Here is a 16,664-nt window from a genome sequence, read left to right on the forward strand (position 1 = left end):
TAGCAACTACGGCTGCTTTAAATGAATAGAGCCCGTAGAAGAAGGGCAACAAGAGAAATGCTTTTTCTTTCTCCATCTGTGACTGACTGACATCAAGGAAAGAAAGTGTAACATACATTCACAGCTAATTCAAAATACTGTGCGCACACTTCCCCCATGGTAAACCTCCTATGCCTCCTATAAATGACAAGTCAAGAATTTTAAAAGTATAGTCGCGGGTTGTCCTGACACCATTAGAGAATAAATCCCGTATTTGTCGTTCAGAGACGACAAACTTGGCTTGAGCATGTGTTAAGTAAATGTTTTTCAATAGCTGGCTGTAAAGATATTTCTGAGAAACAATTCAGTACATTTTCGATCGGATTCGGACTCACAACATAAGGTATTCAGTCACATAGCGAAGATATCACAGTCAAAACCGATCAGCCAAATCCACACCCTTAAAAATGTGTGGTCTCTCTGTACAATTAAGAGCCAAACAATAAATGGAGGTTAATATTACAGCTAGTGTCCCTTTTGATTTTGAACAGCAAAATCACACTGCAAGTAGTTAATAGAATTATTTGTTCAATATCATATCTTTCATCATATTACTTGAAACCTTGGATAAAGTTATTATTTGTAAAAGTTGAAAGTATTCACTATAAATTCAAGGGGTAAATGAGAAATTAAATGCCAATAAAGATATTTTTATGCAAACTGTGATACAAAGGAGGTCACTGTATCTTGCGCATGAAAATCAGGGAGGGTTACTTGGTCAGCAGTGACATAAACGTTATACGCACATTTCATACTTTTGAGTTTGGAGGGGAGGGTCGCATTTTGGGATGGAGCATTAGCGGGAGAATCACATCTTACATGATGGACCACCCCCTTTCCTCTGGCCCACCCCTTATAATAACTGAGGGCTCCCTTAGCTCAGCAGAGACTACAGTAGATAGCAAGGTCATAAGCTTTGAGTCTTGCGTTTTAAATAAGGAGCTACAGGAAAAGTTCAAGGACTACCTCTGGCATTCGGTTTACCGTGCTGATCTTCAACATTGCCCGACATTAGTGTCAAGTATAATATTAGATATATTGGTGCAGGTGGATGTTGTTTGTAGGAATCGTACTTCATCAGGTTTGGAAGGACAACAAAGTAGATATGAGAGAGCTCTTGAATGCAAAATCACCAACCTTGTTGTTGAATCAGTGTGATAGATTGATGTTAAAATATGGATTGTTGCAAATGTGTTACAACGATCAGCAAAAGATGGAAACTAATCAATTACCGCTTCCATAGAGATTGGCATTTTTCAGTAAAGGAGAGACATCTTTGATTTGATGGAATGTAGATTTAGAACAAGTAAGCTTCTATTAATCTAGAAAACAGAGCGGTGTTAAAAGTCATGATGTGAAACATGACGGAAATGTAATTTAAGGGAATCGCCATCTACTGACATCCTTCTACCTGTAGTCAGTGTTTGTACAACAAAACCACTTGATCAAAGTCTAATTTACATTAGAGCCTTCCTAGTTACTTCATGTAGTACGCTCAAGCATACCCACTAAAGGCCAGAAGGGAATCATAAGCACTGTCGCTAAAGTGTTAAGGGGAGATTGCATTTACTACTTGGTTTCCCTATATATTATATGCGGACAAGGCTAGGGTCCGTGCAGAACGGTGTAGGAATTTGAAAGCAAGATCGTTAAAGAGTGTGTAGGAACAACTGCAAGTTGTATTAACAGCTATTGTGCACATGGTAATGGCATGGCACAGAGATTAAACCATTACTATTAGACATGTCAGAGACTCTTAACCTATCTTGGAAAGCCAAACGGAAGGATATGTCAGTGCAATGACATATGCGTACAACTATACAAGGCAGGACTCAACAGGGATCCCATTCTACCTCGTGTTTATGAATCACCCGCACATGCCACTGAATCTAACTTTAGAGTCGACTTACAAGATAATGATGAGGAAGTTCAGTATTAAGAGTACATTTTAGGCCATGTGACAAGCTCGCGTCTGCTTATGAAGAAGTCACAAAGAGGCAAGATGTGTTGAGAATTAAGCAGGTACAGATCTATGACAACAAAGAGAAAGGAGACCTTCTTCAGCTTGGACAAAGGGGCCTTGTACAAGTTAATGCCCAGCTGAGTATCAACTCAACAGCAAGTGGCACTTTAAATTTTGGAAGGATACCAAGCAAATATAGAGAGCTCCAGAATGCAATTGTTTTTTAATTATATTTTTCGGTTTGTTTTTCTTGAGCATAACAGTACTTTATGCAGTTTATATTTTCGGATTTTTCCGTGGTATTAGGTACAGCTATAACTTATTTGAGTTTTCTTTATAGTTTTAAAACAAGAATGTGATGAAAATGTTGGTAAATATGAGCAATTGGTCTCTGATACAGTCCACCATTGCCACCTAACAGTCTATATGATACAAAGACTTACGTAATTCACAATAATTGTACAGGCATGATCAAATCTATTTCATTAAAACATTTCAGCATACTGTGCATTTAAATAAATGTCGCGGTTTTGTTTGATGATGTATTTTAAAGTATCTGCGAGGTAACTGGCATACTTTACCACAATTATAAATTATATTTGACACCATTGTAACTTTACAGATTCCGTTATAAATAAATCCGGGGACTTGAGACAGGCAATTGTTCATGCACGGGTCATAATAACATACACACATACTTTTACTGAGAATGAATTTATCATAACCAATTAATTTAGGTCAGATATAAAGGTTATCATTGCACAATAAAACAAAGTTTCTGTATTTTACCCCTTAATTGTATTTGTGGTTTTTTGAGAGAAAGGTGAAAGTTTCATTGAGCAAAACTACAAATCTTCCACTTTTGAAGCGCATACTACCTTAACGTAGACGTTGCCTCTGGATTCATATTCTCAAATTTTTCAAATACTTTTCTTGCCTACCGTGTTGTTTTAAAGCTTTTGTGGTATGTAAACTTTGTACCAACTTCATTTCATTTAAAATTCATTTTCCCAATAGAATTAACACTAGGATGGCGGCATTTTGATTTCAAATATCAGTCAACGTTAAGTAATATGTTTCTCTAGTTTCGAACTCTCCACTATGGCCCCGATTGTATTCTTAATTCGGCAAGAGAATGGTTGAAGGTTGGAAGATAGCTTGAACAAACATTTCAAAACCTTAATACAGTGGAAATCAAAATGTACTGAATGATGAAAATGCCATCACCGAAGAATAATAACTGCCATAACACACTCGTCGCCTCATGTTCCCTTGATACAATCAATTGTGCTGCCATACAACAAATTTGTTCGGAAACATTCTTGTTAAAAAGCAACAGACAGACATCTTCAACCCGTGCAATTGAATCACAAACACAAGAACAATGTACCGTGGCGTTTTCTTTTATGTTGTTGTGTTTTACAATACAATTGAATGTGACAGCCCAACACATTTGTTATAATGTTCGACTTTCCGTAGAAGCAAACGAAGCGAGTGACTTGTTGGGTCTTGGCAAAATACAATGTCATACATATTCAAGACAATCTGTGGTACCATTCGATCGAGTACGGCCACCAACAAATGATTTTTAGCATTCACCGTTTTTGTATACAGTATATATACAAAGATACAAAATATACTATACCATACATTTAGTATATTCATACATACCTGTCATTGTGTCGCACGGTAGTTGTTATTCCAATGGTGTGGCTGCATGATCTCCTTGGTAATTCACTTTTTTGAATATTCAAAATATGCGACTCTTCTGAAAGACACACCTTACGACCGCTATCAGTTTCCTTCCGGTCTTAAGGAGAAACATTTTATTTGCGCAATTAGTAGAAATCTTGAATGTACAATATATTGTCTTTTCGATAGATTTTCTATGATTTCTGTGATTTTTTACGTGACTTACTATTTGACAATTTTAGATTTATGATTTGCTGACAAGAAGTCACTTTCTTTCCAATATACAGACACTAACTTTTCTATGGAATCCAGCATCATCTTTATTTCAAATCTGCGAGAAAAAAAATTCGGCCATATTTGAATTGTGGAAATTGTTTGGGTGATTGAAGATTCATTTTTTAAACCACAAATCTTTCGTTGTTTCACTGAGCACATTTATATGTGAAAGCTGAGCAAAATGTCCGAAAAACTAACAGAATGCTTTAAAGCAATAAAAATGTACGCTGGTGTAGCAGAGATTTACACTTTTTAATATGATTGCTGACATAAGTCGATGGTCATAAACTGCAAGGAACTCCAGGAGAAGTAGCATAGATGGACAATGACTTAAAAACGATCGAAGTGCATTTGTAATACTCTTTCGCTTTCACAATACCGGTAACGATTATATTTTATAAACCTTCACTTTCTCTCTAACATTTGATAGAATGGCGACATAAAAAATCCGTTTTTATTCATATACCCAATATCAAATTTGTCAAATCAAGTTGTCTTCCTTTTTGCAATGCGTAGTCGTACCAATACCATTGCATTAGTCCTTACCTCGCATAAGTTGCCAGTTTAAGACAGCCGAAACAATGCCATAACCAGTATCGTTGACGTAATAAGGCCGATTAATCGAGCTAAGCGATGGATCATAACTTGTAACCAAATCCACAACAAATCTTTCACCATTCACTCCACAGTATACGGTACTATCGTCCCTGCAGTCAAAAGTACAGGTCGAAGTACTCCCAGATCGCTGGACATGACCGTCACATGTGTCTATAGTTGGCTTGGAGTTGACTGAAGCAAAGACAATATTTTTATCACTTCTAGGAAACAAGAGTTGTATTATATTTAACTTTTAAGATTTAAGAGTGTATGCACAAGTGATCAAATTGAACTCTGAAGGTTCGCTATCGATATTTTCAGATATTTAAATATGGGTAAATTAATGCACTTTATCAACACATCTATGTAAGTTATATACAGTGACCTTTAATACACCCACAAAAATGTACAAGAATGGAAATATTAGGATTTAATACCGTGTTTCACCATCTTCTGTAAATAATTACATTGTGATCGTTCGTAGAAAAAAGCAAATTAAATCTACATGAATTGATATTTTGTAATAGAAGTGATCAGGATAATATAATCTGCTAACACTAATGTTAATTATCATATTTGCTTAAATTGTATTCCCTATCAGAAAATAGTCGTGGTTTATTTCTCATCGTATGTCAAAACCTTATGTAACTGTTCATTGATTGGATTTATCATGACATTGTAAACTGTTGTATACGTATGAAGTCACAAGTCTGCTGTAATTTTAAGTCAAATCCTTTTAGAATTATGATATCAACCGCTCTATGAAATCAACCAACTCAATACTTACTGGTTAAGCAGTTATCTCCTCCAAATCCTTAAGACATGTACAGGTAGTGGGAAGCCCAGGGCAGGTTCCTGGGTAACAGAACTTACTATCTGTTCGCCAGGAGCAACGCTCTATATACAGGGGGAGAAGAGTAGTTTATGGTTAAAATACAACCATAAGACTTTTCTCATTACAAGTTTCCTTTGTTTATCTGCAATCCCTGCTTCTTTTAATACGCTATTACCGTCTTCTAGCTTGGTATCTCTATTCCCGATTCCTGTGACTCTGCATATCTACTTACCAACCAACCTTTCTTATTAATCTGAATTGTTATGCTTATTTCTTTGTCGGTATTCGTCTATCAACCAATTTGAAATGTTGTCTTTGTTTCCTCCTCTTCTGTACGTCGTTGTCGCCACAGGCTTTCCCCAGTTCCCTCCTTTTCAATAGTAACAGCTCACACTATAACTCGTATATTTCGGAAAAAAGGCTGACCACAAAATTACTTTGTTCTTCTGATGTGTGCAGTGTATCTTGGCTACTTACGTTCACATATACGATCTTGGTTTGACCCTTCGTCGACTGGTTCAAAAGCCATTTTCCCACCCCCTCTATCGAATTCACACGTGTAACAGTATCTGTTTGAAGCTGTTGTACACCGCAAGTCTGCACAGTTTTCTATATCACCATTACATCCTATGGAGTAAATGTGAGTTATAGTCACATAGAATATGGGAGTATTAGCATATTTTTACAACGAACTTCACATTTCTCATTTATATATATATATATATATATATATATATATATATATATATATATATATATATATATATATATAAACAGATTACTTCAAGTACAAAGTAATGAAATCTATTACTTAGGTTTCATATAGATTTCATTACTTTGTACTTGAAGTAATCTGTTTATTTATAATCTGTTTATTTATAACGCTCTGCTTTTTGCATTGAGGACTGTAATTTCCCGCGAGGACATCTGTATACTTCAGTATATATATATATATATATATATATATATATATATATATATATATATATATATATATATATATATATATAAAGTATAAAGTATAAAGTAATAATATATGTCACTTAAGTTTCATGCATCCTGCAATTCTAACACAGAGGTGGAAGGATTCTTAGCCCTACACTCTCATTTATATGTTTTGGATGTACCATTCTATTTGTAGGTGGTGTTAAAATTTGATAAATAATATTTGTTTTGGTGGCGACATTTTGAAACCAACTCAGAGCGTTTGTTTAACAGCGTAGATTTGTCAGCATTGATAATGTGCAACTATTCTGATCTACAAAGATGCATCGCTTGCTTATGTTAGAGTAGCTCGATGCTTTGTAAATAATTGACCCCGGACCGTCAAAAACTTGGTCCTTGCTTTTAAGTTCCATACAAACATATACAATTCTGTACAATTTTTGTATTTCTTGGAGAAGATTTACATCAGCCTCACTGATAACACATTCAAGACGCGCCTCACTAAACACATGTAATCGTTCCGTAATGAGAAATACAAGATCAATGCGGAGTTGTCAAAGTTTGTATGGAACTGGAAAAGCACGGACAAAGTCTTTAACAGTCCGTGGTCAATTATTGACAAAGAATCGAGCTACGCTAACATGAGCAAGCGATGCATGCAATCCTGGTACATCAGAAAAGCTGCGCATTATCGATGCTGACAATTCTGCCATTTGAAGGCATGATTGATAGTTACTGATTGAAATTATAGTGACCTCTGATCCACAGTCGAGAATCGAAAGAGACTTGTTTTCCATGTATAACAGGAGAAATACAGAAGGCTGCTCTGGCAGTCTTAGACAATATGATGGCACTTTATGACAGCTCAGTTTTACTATCGTGACTACGTTGTTGCATGCCTTAGTATTTACTTTGTGTATCAGACTTTGCTTTAATGACAACACTTGCCATGTCTTTGTTGATTCTGCTGGACTTAAGTTCTATAGGTGTGGTAAGGTGACGACCTAGTGCCTCGGTTGGCCAATCCCACTGTTTGGCAGTGATTACACCTGTCTAAACCTTTTTGATCGGCCATTGATTTTGGTAGATGGGCCATTGTGACAGACCAGGGATCGGCTCCCATGTCCGGTCTGTCTTGGTTTCCTACTGATTGATTGGTTGTGCAAGTTTAGCAAATGTGTGGCGAAGCTGTATCAACGCCATAATAGATATAACGATATTAGGGACCTCGGTCAGAACGTTCTGTGCCAAATCACGCAGTTAGACTGCAAGAAACTGTGCTTTCTGGTGGTAATCCCATCATGTTTATCGATGCACGTGACTCAAAGTGTTTCACATAGTTTTCAATTGCTTGCGCACATCAAACTGGTGAGATGAACGGTTTCAAAGGTAAGGTAATGCCTGCCTTCAAACGCCTTTCTACCAATTAGGCAGGGTTGTCTCGGTAAGAAAAGTTTTGACTGTTCAGTTACGACAAAAAAGGCAGTGAAGTCTGCGATTTTCCATAAAATAAATTTATTAAAACTAATAACTAAATCTACGGAAAATCAATTAGAAGTTCCAAAACAGTACGAAGCTAACAATACTTAGCTGGGATGGCATAAAACTCCACAAATACAGTCTCCACAGAGTTGAGTCAAGAAGACACTGATGAGTTAGAAAGTGAGTCCTTCTCTGGCTACATGATTGATCTAGGTCTGAACGGTTCGGACTTCATAGAGTGAAATCCAGCGTGAAAATCTTGAAGTCAACACTGTATAGCCTGACTAATCTACTGTACCGCCCCACATTTATGGTGCAAAAAGTTCTCCAAAGTCCACCTGAACAATCTGGACTAGTATTTCTATTGATATGCTAATTACGGTTCTAAAAATATTTTCACTTGCAGTAAACATGACCTTCCAGAATGTTCTAGACTATACTGGACTAATTTAACTGGTAATGGGAAAATCCTACGTAACAATAAATGTTGTCATTGTGCTCTTCGGGTGGCAGATAAGTGTTACTATGGCTGCTGATTGGTTCAATCAAACCTTTTGTGAACGCAACACTTTAAGCTCCTCTTGTCGAATCAACTTCTTTACCATATCTCTTGTTATCTACATGCTAGCTATCAATACAAAATGCTGAGGGACCTTTACTTGATGTGCGAGTGTGTCCATCATTCCATGCTCTGATGCCCTCCTGCTCTTGATTATGTGGCTGTGATTTATATTGTTACCAATGAGAGTCTCTTTCAGAGGATTTAATTCTGTTAGAATTGCATAAACTGTCTTGACTTCAGAGTAGATCAGGTTGGATGCAGGAAGCTGCTTATTAACCTGTCCGCAATGGGTACTTTGCATCAACTGTCCTTTTGATACATCAATGCAAGGCGCTGTTCTTCTGTCGCTCGCCATGTTGTTCGTATTGTCGTTTTCATGACATAGGGATGCATACAGTGTCGTTCCCTCGCCGATTTATGCTTTCTGTCGATTTCATCTGTCTCTGCTGCAATATCACAGCCGAAAAGTATGTGTTCAGGCTGGTACGTGTCTTTGGTTTGATGTGATATTCAGTCATAGCTTACGTTCTGCTTCACTCGCTTGATTTTCGTTCCATTGTTGACTTGTTCACTTTTCTCTCCTGAGCAGATCACTTCTTTCTGGGTAGTTTCACCTTAATGTCCATAGCCCGAGCATCTTCTACTTTGACTATTGAAAGCTTGTCATAAATCATTATCAAACTTTCCGGTTCATTGTTACATAGCGGGTTTGCTCTTCATTATTTCAGGGTTCGATGAAATTCACACTGTCTGAAACTTCTTCATGAAAAAAAGATGCTTCTACCGATGCGTCAAAACCCCATTTCAAAGTATGATAGGGTTGACAGTTACCAAAAGCCGTCAACAGAGTGCAATTGTAGCCCTGCAATCACATAACTTACCGATGTATACGAATAATAGAATGAGATGAATATTGAATATTTCTTCAAGCTTAGCTCACACAAGAATAAAGCAGTCTTCCCCCGGTTACTCGTGGCAAGGAACTGGACAGAAATTACCATATTGGAGGACTGGTGTTATTCAAAATGATGCTGTTAACCTGAAAACGTGTTTGCACCAGAAGAGAGTGACCATCCAAAATGTCATGTGCCATACATAGTCACCCTCTCCTGTCACGGTCCATATCAATAATATCTTAATTTACAAATAATTAATTTTATGTAGCGTTCCAATTTGATGAAAAAAATATCATATATTAATTATCATATAAGAGGTAATGACGCGACGCGACTATAGTGATGCGGTAAAAGGTAAGCAACAGGCGGAGGCAACTGATGAGCAAACAGCGAATGGCATGACATCATCAGGTGGCGTAGTCAGTGTCAGTCATGGGGTCAGGTGTGAAACACCAACCCGTCAAATCTCTACTTCGAGTAATCAAGAATTTACAAGTCAAACCTTGGCGTCGACGTAACGTGAATAGACTGAAATCAACCATTACAGGCGTAAATAGTCAACTTTTACCATCATTAAAAGCGGTGAACACTTCTCCTCCAGTTGATCTGTTTGTAAGTCGCCTACATCCAGGTACAACCAGTACTGAATTATTAAATCATTTAAATCATGTAGGCTTTCGTAATATCAAAGTGGACACACTGAAGACGAAATGTGACTCTTGCGCGTCGTTTAAACTAACTACATCGTATGACACATGCAAGGCTTTCATGGATCCAAACATGTGGCCTTCAGGTATTTTGCGAGGAAATTTTATCTTCAAAGAAATAATATTTTTATGAATATAAATATTACTTCTTATAACTGTCGGGGGGAAAAATCATCCTTGCAAACTATCAAAGAGATTTGTGAACAATGCGATGTGTGTTTTTACAAAAACACTGGTTAACCCAATCTGAGTTAAGCTTTCTCTCGCAGATCAGCGACGATTTCTATGCCATTGGTGAAACGGCCATGGATGATGCAGCCGGTATTAGGCTAGGTCGGCCTTACGGCGGCGTAGCAATAATGTGGCGAAAGTCGCTGAAATCTGTCAATGTGAAACGTTATCAAGACGTCTAATTGGCCTTGAAATATTCCACAATAATGGTGTCCTTACTGTCATAAATATTTACATGCCGACAGATAATAAAGATAAGTATCAGGTTTTCCTCGAGTATTTACAGAAAGTCCAAAATTGTGTGCAGGAAGCCAGAAGTAGTGATTTATGGTTATAGGTGACTGGAATGCTAATGTTGATTCTGTTTTTGGTAATGAAATGACCTCTTTTTGTAATGATAACAATTTTATTTGTTCTGATGTTAATTTTCTGGGAACTTTAAATCCAAACAACTTCACATATTATAGTGCAGCCCATCACATAACTTCATGGCTGAACCATTGTGTTTCCACAGTTACCGCGTATAACTGTATCTGTGATATCAGCATTCTTCATCAGTATATTGCTTCCGATCATTTCCCTATTAGTGTGTTGTTGTCTTGACAATCTACAGAAATATGATTTCCAGCATACACAGTCCGTTAACTCTGCAAATATTAATTGGTCTTGTATAGATAAAAACTCTTTTAGACAGTATTGTGCATCAACAGGCAGTAAGCTTTGTGATATTGATATAGTTAGTGAAGCATTCGCTTGTCGTGATACGCACTGTAAGCTTCATTCTCATGTTGCTGCAATAGATACTTTATATGATGATATTGTGAAAGCATTACGTCTTGCTACTGATCACCTTCCAACAAAGCCTGCCAGCAGTGCACAAAAGTGTGTGCCAGGGTGGAATCAACTTGTGAGAGACTACCACTCAATAGCGAGAGATGCATTTCTCCTTTGGCGTAACCATGGAAGCCCTCGGTATGGCCCTATCTTTGAAATTATGAGAAAAGCGCGTGCAAAATTCAAATATGCTTTAAAGCAATGCAGAAAGAATGAAGATCAAATTAGAGCCAATGCTATTGCAGATGCTCTAATTAAGAAAGATAATAGACAGTTTTGGAAACATGTTGGAGGCTCCAAAAAGTCTTCACCTCTTTCATCTTCAGTTGGGGACTGTAATGGTCATACAGAGATTGCACAGATGTGGCGCGACCACTTCTCAGGGCTATTGTCATCTGTCACTAACAACAGTAACGAGTCTTTTGTACAGGTAAATATTTGTAATGTAGTTTTTGGTCACCGTATGATCGTTAAACCTGCTGAAATAATTCATGGCCTTCACAAGCTTACTGTTGGCAAGGCTGCAAGACCTGACGATATAACTGCAGTGCATATGAAATATGCGCATTACCATTTATCTATCTTTTTATCGATCCTGTTCTCTGCAATTCATATTCACGGTTATTTACCTTCTCATATGATGGACATTACTTTAATTCCACTTGTGAAAGAAAAAAACGGTGATGTTACTAATTCCAACAATTACCGTCAAATTGCTATTACTACTCCCATCTCCAAACTGTACGAAATAATTATCTTAGAAAGATGTAAGCAATTTCTCAGCACCAGTGATCACTAGTTTGGTTTTAAAGAAAACGACTCAACTGATATGTGTATCTTTATTTTGAAAGAGGTCATTGATTTTTACAATCGACATAACAGTACTGTATTTTTATGCTTTCTTGATGCGACAAAAGCATTTGACAGGATTAATCACTGGACCTTGTTTCGTAAATTAATTGACAGATCTGTTCCACTTTTTATTGTTAAAATTTTAGTTTTCTGGTACAGACACCAATGTTTTCGTGTCAGATGGGGTTCAGTGCTGTCAGACAGCTTTCCAGTCAAAAATGGTGTCAGACAGGGGGGAATTCTTTCCCCATGGCTCTTTGCAGTATATGTAGATAAGCTAAGTAATGACCTTGATGGAACACAAATTGGTTGTTTTCTTGCAGGAAAATGTGTTAATCATCTCATGTACGCAGACGATATTGTCCTTATATGTCCCTCTGTTAAGGGTCTTAATATGCTAGTTAAAAAGTGCTGTAGTTATGCTGCTCTCCACGATATTATATTTAATGCTAAGAAATCGAAGTGCTTGTTTGTAAAACCACCAAGGTACAAAATTTCACGTTTACCTCACATTCTTCTTAATGATACTGTGTTGAAATTTGTTGAGAAACATAAGTATTTGGGAGTCATCTTCAACCATTTTGGAAATGACAATGACGATATAATGCGCCAAATAAGATCGCTGTATTCTCAGGCGAATTCACTTATTCGTAAATTTCATAGCTGTTCAACTCTGGTCAAAACTAGGCTTTTTCAAACTTTCTGTTCTTCGATGTACTGTTCTCATTTATGGAGTGTTTTCTCCAAAAGAAGTATGAGCGACATTCGTGTTGCTTATAATAATAGTTATAGAATTCTTTTGAATATTAAGAAAAGATTGAGCATAAGTGAAACATTTGTACGTAATCACATTTTGACCTTTGACAGTAAACTTCGTGCGGCTAGGGCTGGTTTTTATCTTAGATTGACTAGAAGTACAAATACTTTAGTCTGCTCAACCTTGTCTGGTTATGTTATTAAAGGGAGTAGATGGTGGAAATGTTTTATGACAGATTGCTTATAAGGTTTTATTGTGCTTGTAAAATCTCTGTATTGTATTGTTGAGACATTTTTTGTTATGGAAGCATGTAGTTTGTTGTTTTCGTATTTGTCTGTTTTTCTTTCAAGTTTGCTTTTTTTCTATGAGCTGGTTCTCGAAATAAAGGTTATTATTATATATCGTAATAATAGCGATCACATGTCACAAAAAAATTCCGTTAACTACCTGAAGGAAGATTTAAAGGGGTAATGACTGTAATGTTTGCCGTCATTTATAACTGTTTGGCTTGTAATAGTACAGAGAACAATGTTATTGTCATGAAACTAATTACAACCTGAAATTCAACATTTAACATAATATAAAAGTTTTTGTAGGGGCATAATTTCATAGTTTAACACGAGTTTACCATGTAATGCGAGTGTATATTTTGATTGAAACTTCAATATCATGCTGTTGTTCTCATCTGCACTTTCAAACACCATATTCTAATCAACTACATATTAATAACAAACATTTACAAATGCCGAGATATAGTTAATATTTTATTAGAAAAAGTTAATTATTTTTCTTGTAGGCAGCCATGTATAATGAGCCAGCAGTTAAGGTACATATGCCAGTTATAAAGCACATATAAATGTGCAGATATCGATTGTTTTGTAAGGGAAAATTATTGAAAGTTGGCTCAATAGACCCATGTACTGTGATTTGATATTTTAAACGGCGCCCCATAATTGCTGTCAAGTCCCTTACCAAGTTCAGAAAAATGCCGTTTTATGAGCTCAAAAGCAATAATACACATGCAGGTTTTGAAGTTCATTGGGAAGTTAATTTTTACATCAACAATAATACTAAAATAAAGTGATTTCTTTCTCCTTATTTCAAAAGTACCTGTCCAATTTCAGTTTCATACTCGCAGGTTTCACTCTATAAGCACTGTTGCGGTGGTTTCGAGTAAGTGGCGAACATGTCGTGTGATTTTCAGTATTGGCAGGAACTGCAGTTCTACATTAAATATGGGCAGATCATGATTTTGGTTCGTTGTTGTTTGTTATTGGCTCGTTCTATCTAGTTCTAGCTTGTTATTGCTGATTACTGCTTGCTATTGGTCGTTACTTGTCGTTGTTGCTAGTTACCTGATCTGCAACCTCATGGTTTGGTGGCTATATTGGTATTTGCGAAAAACCTACAATAACTATGAAATGATATCAAAAAGTATTCGTCTTAGAACTAACGGACCATTTTACTTTAAATGAACAAGTTTGGCACGAACATTTGTACAAGATTTTTCGGGTGACTTTGGATGATTTTGGAGACCTACATTGACATATCTCAGCAACTTTAACAGTTACGTGTTTGATTCGTCTTGGATATTGATCGGTATGGCATACATTCCTTTTCTAAAAGTTGCGATGACCTACAATGACTTTTGATATACCTTGTTGTATATTGGCAACTACAACAGCTGGGAGTTTGCTGTACTTTTATATCGACCATTATTCAAACCAATGTTTTTCATTAGAGTTAACGATTACCGCAGATGACATTTGACCTTCTTTCACATATCGCAAATATGTGAGCTACAGTTGTTTTGTTGCTGTTTGATATTGACCAGCTTGGCTTAGCGTGTAACTGCACATCATATGTTCTGAAAGTGTGCTGCATTATATCTGTTAGGTTTTTGACATATGGAACCTTTACATGCACTTTCTTTTGATTTCTATTTCTCTGTATTGAGTTAATGTGGACCCTCTTTCCGGTACGGGTTGCCTGCATAACTGCCCAGGATGGGTAACCATAACCATGAAGGGCATTGTTAATGTGGATTTTCCCTCAAATCTATCATTGATATCGCTGCAGATGAGATCTGCCCGGTGATGAAAGGTTCTAACAACTTCCAATTTATGAACCAGAGGGTGATTTGAGGTGAAATGTAAATATCGGTCAGTGCGTGTTGAATTCCTTGATACCTTGGTTTTTATCTGGCCATTCGGGCTTCTGATCGTTTCAACATCCGAGAACGCAAACACGTTATGACTTTATGTGGTGGTCTAAACTGTTGATGTGTGTGTGTCATGTAGATGTGTGTGTGACATCAACGAATGATCAACAGATTTGTGTACATGAATCACGATGCCCGAGTCACGCTCTATCCCAGAGTGAGATTGACGCCCATTTTATGACATTCAAGCGGGATGACAACACAATTGATCAATGAATGAGTAGAATTGCATACTTCTGACAGGCCTATATATGAATATTCAGATATTTTTGACAGCGAGATTTGAGATTGTCAGTTAACTGAGACCCACATCTTGAAGGGAGAATGGCACATGTCATTTACGTTGTCGAGGGGCGATGTGATAGTAACTCCTATTAAGCATATCATGTGCGCTGCATCAAAGTTTGTGACTGGCGTATAAGACATATTAGGTCAAATGACATCATGCATTTACAGGTCACATTTACCTGAGATCACTAGGTATTTGAGCGGCCCTAGGTCCACTGTTTGCATTGCATGCTGCACGTGTGCGATATTTCACAAAACATTAACAGCGATTGTGATCTTACATATATCGACTGATTCTTTGACATCACCAATTTGCAGGGTGAGATCTTCGCAGGATTCTTTTCCTCCGTGTACGTATGGAAATTCTGTTTCGGCCTATATGAGGTTCTGTTTTTACAAGAGTCTTAGAGAAATCTGCTCTGTCACCACTGTTTGTTATTGGCCATCGTCAATCATAGAAACGAGATCGACGTCTGAGGCCAAAATTCGAACATTGGTAATACCATTGAAAGACTGAGGTTCGGCCTTCTCATACTTCGATCCCGGGCCTCGATCGACTATCCAAACAACCCTGCAAGAAGATGTGGTGTTTGCTAGCTAGCAACTAAAGTATTTCCAATCGTCTCAGCCACTATTGTAGCAATTGAAAACATGCCTGTGCTACTTGAAAACTTTGCGAATAACCAAAGATCTCCTCGCACACAACACACCACAGTGTGGAGTACAGAGCTGGCCATTTTGAATATATCATGAGTGATAATTGAAAACTCAGTCCGAAGACTGATTGCAACGATAAAGATGGCACAATACGTGTTTACCATTGTTAAAAATTTCCAATTTATGTCCAAAATTGTGACAAAGAAGACAGAAAATCTATACCTCTCTGTAGCGTGTGTGAACTGTTTTCATCAGAGGGTGTTTGAATTTATAGTTTACACAAAGCGTAGTGATCATACTAATTTTCATAGCAAGTAACAATTAATTCTCTTTTATTATTTCTTATCACTAATTGTGAATCAATACTATTATTGAGGATGTAAGCATCCACTGTGCATCATCAGGCAGAATAAAATTTCTAATCTTAACCTCTGGCGCGACCCAACAGGCTTAGCTCTATATAGTGTTAATAAAGAGTTAATTCATGAAACGAAAAAAATTAAAAGTGAAAATAACATTTTTTATAGTGCTGAGTTAAAAAGAATGCCCAAGCTGTTATGATGACAAGAGATTTGTACTACTGGATGGAACAATATCATTTCCATACGGTTATTATAAAATAAAATAGGAATTCGTCACAAGACAAATTGTTAAAATACTATAAAAATTTAAAGAAAGGAAACATATGAAGTCAGTTGTGAAAACCCGCTAATAACCCTTATTCTATACCCTGATTATTGCACTTTGTTGAAACCTTATGATTTCCGATCAACCATGAAAATGTCGCGATTATTCGTACAAAGGTATGACGATATTCTATTTTAGTGTTT

Source organism: Ptychodera flava, chromosome 2, assembly GCF_041260155.1.
Source record: "Ptychodera flava strain L36383 chromosome 2, AS_Pfla_20210202, whole genome shotgun sequence".
Taxonomy (NCBI): Eukaryota; Metazoa; Hemichordata; class Enteropneusta; family Ptychoderidae; genus Ptychodera; species Ptychodera flava.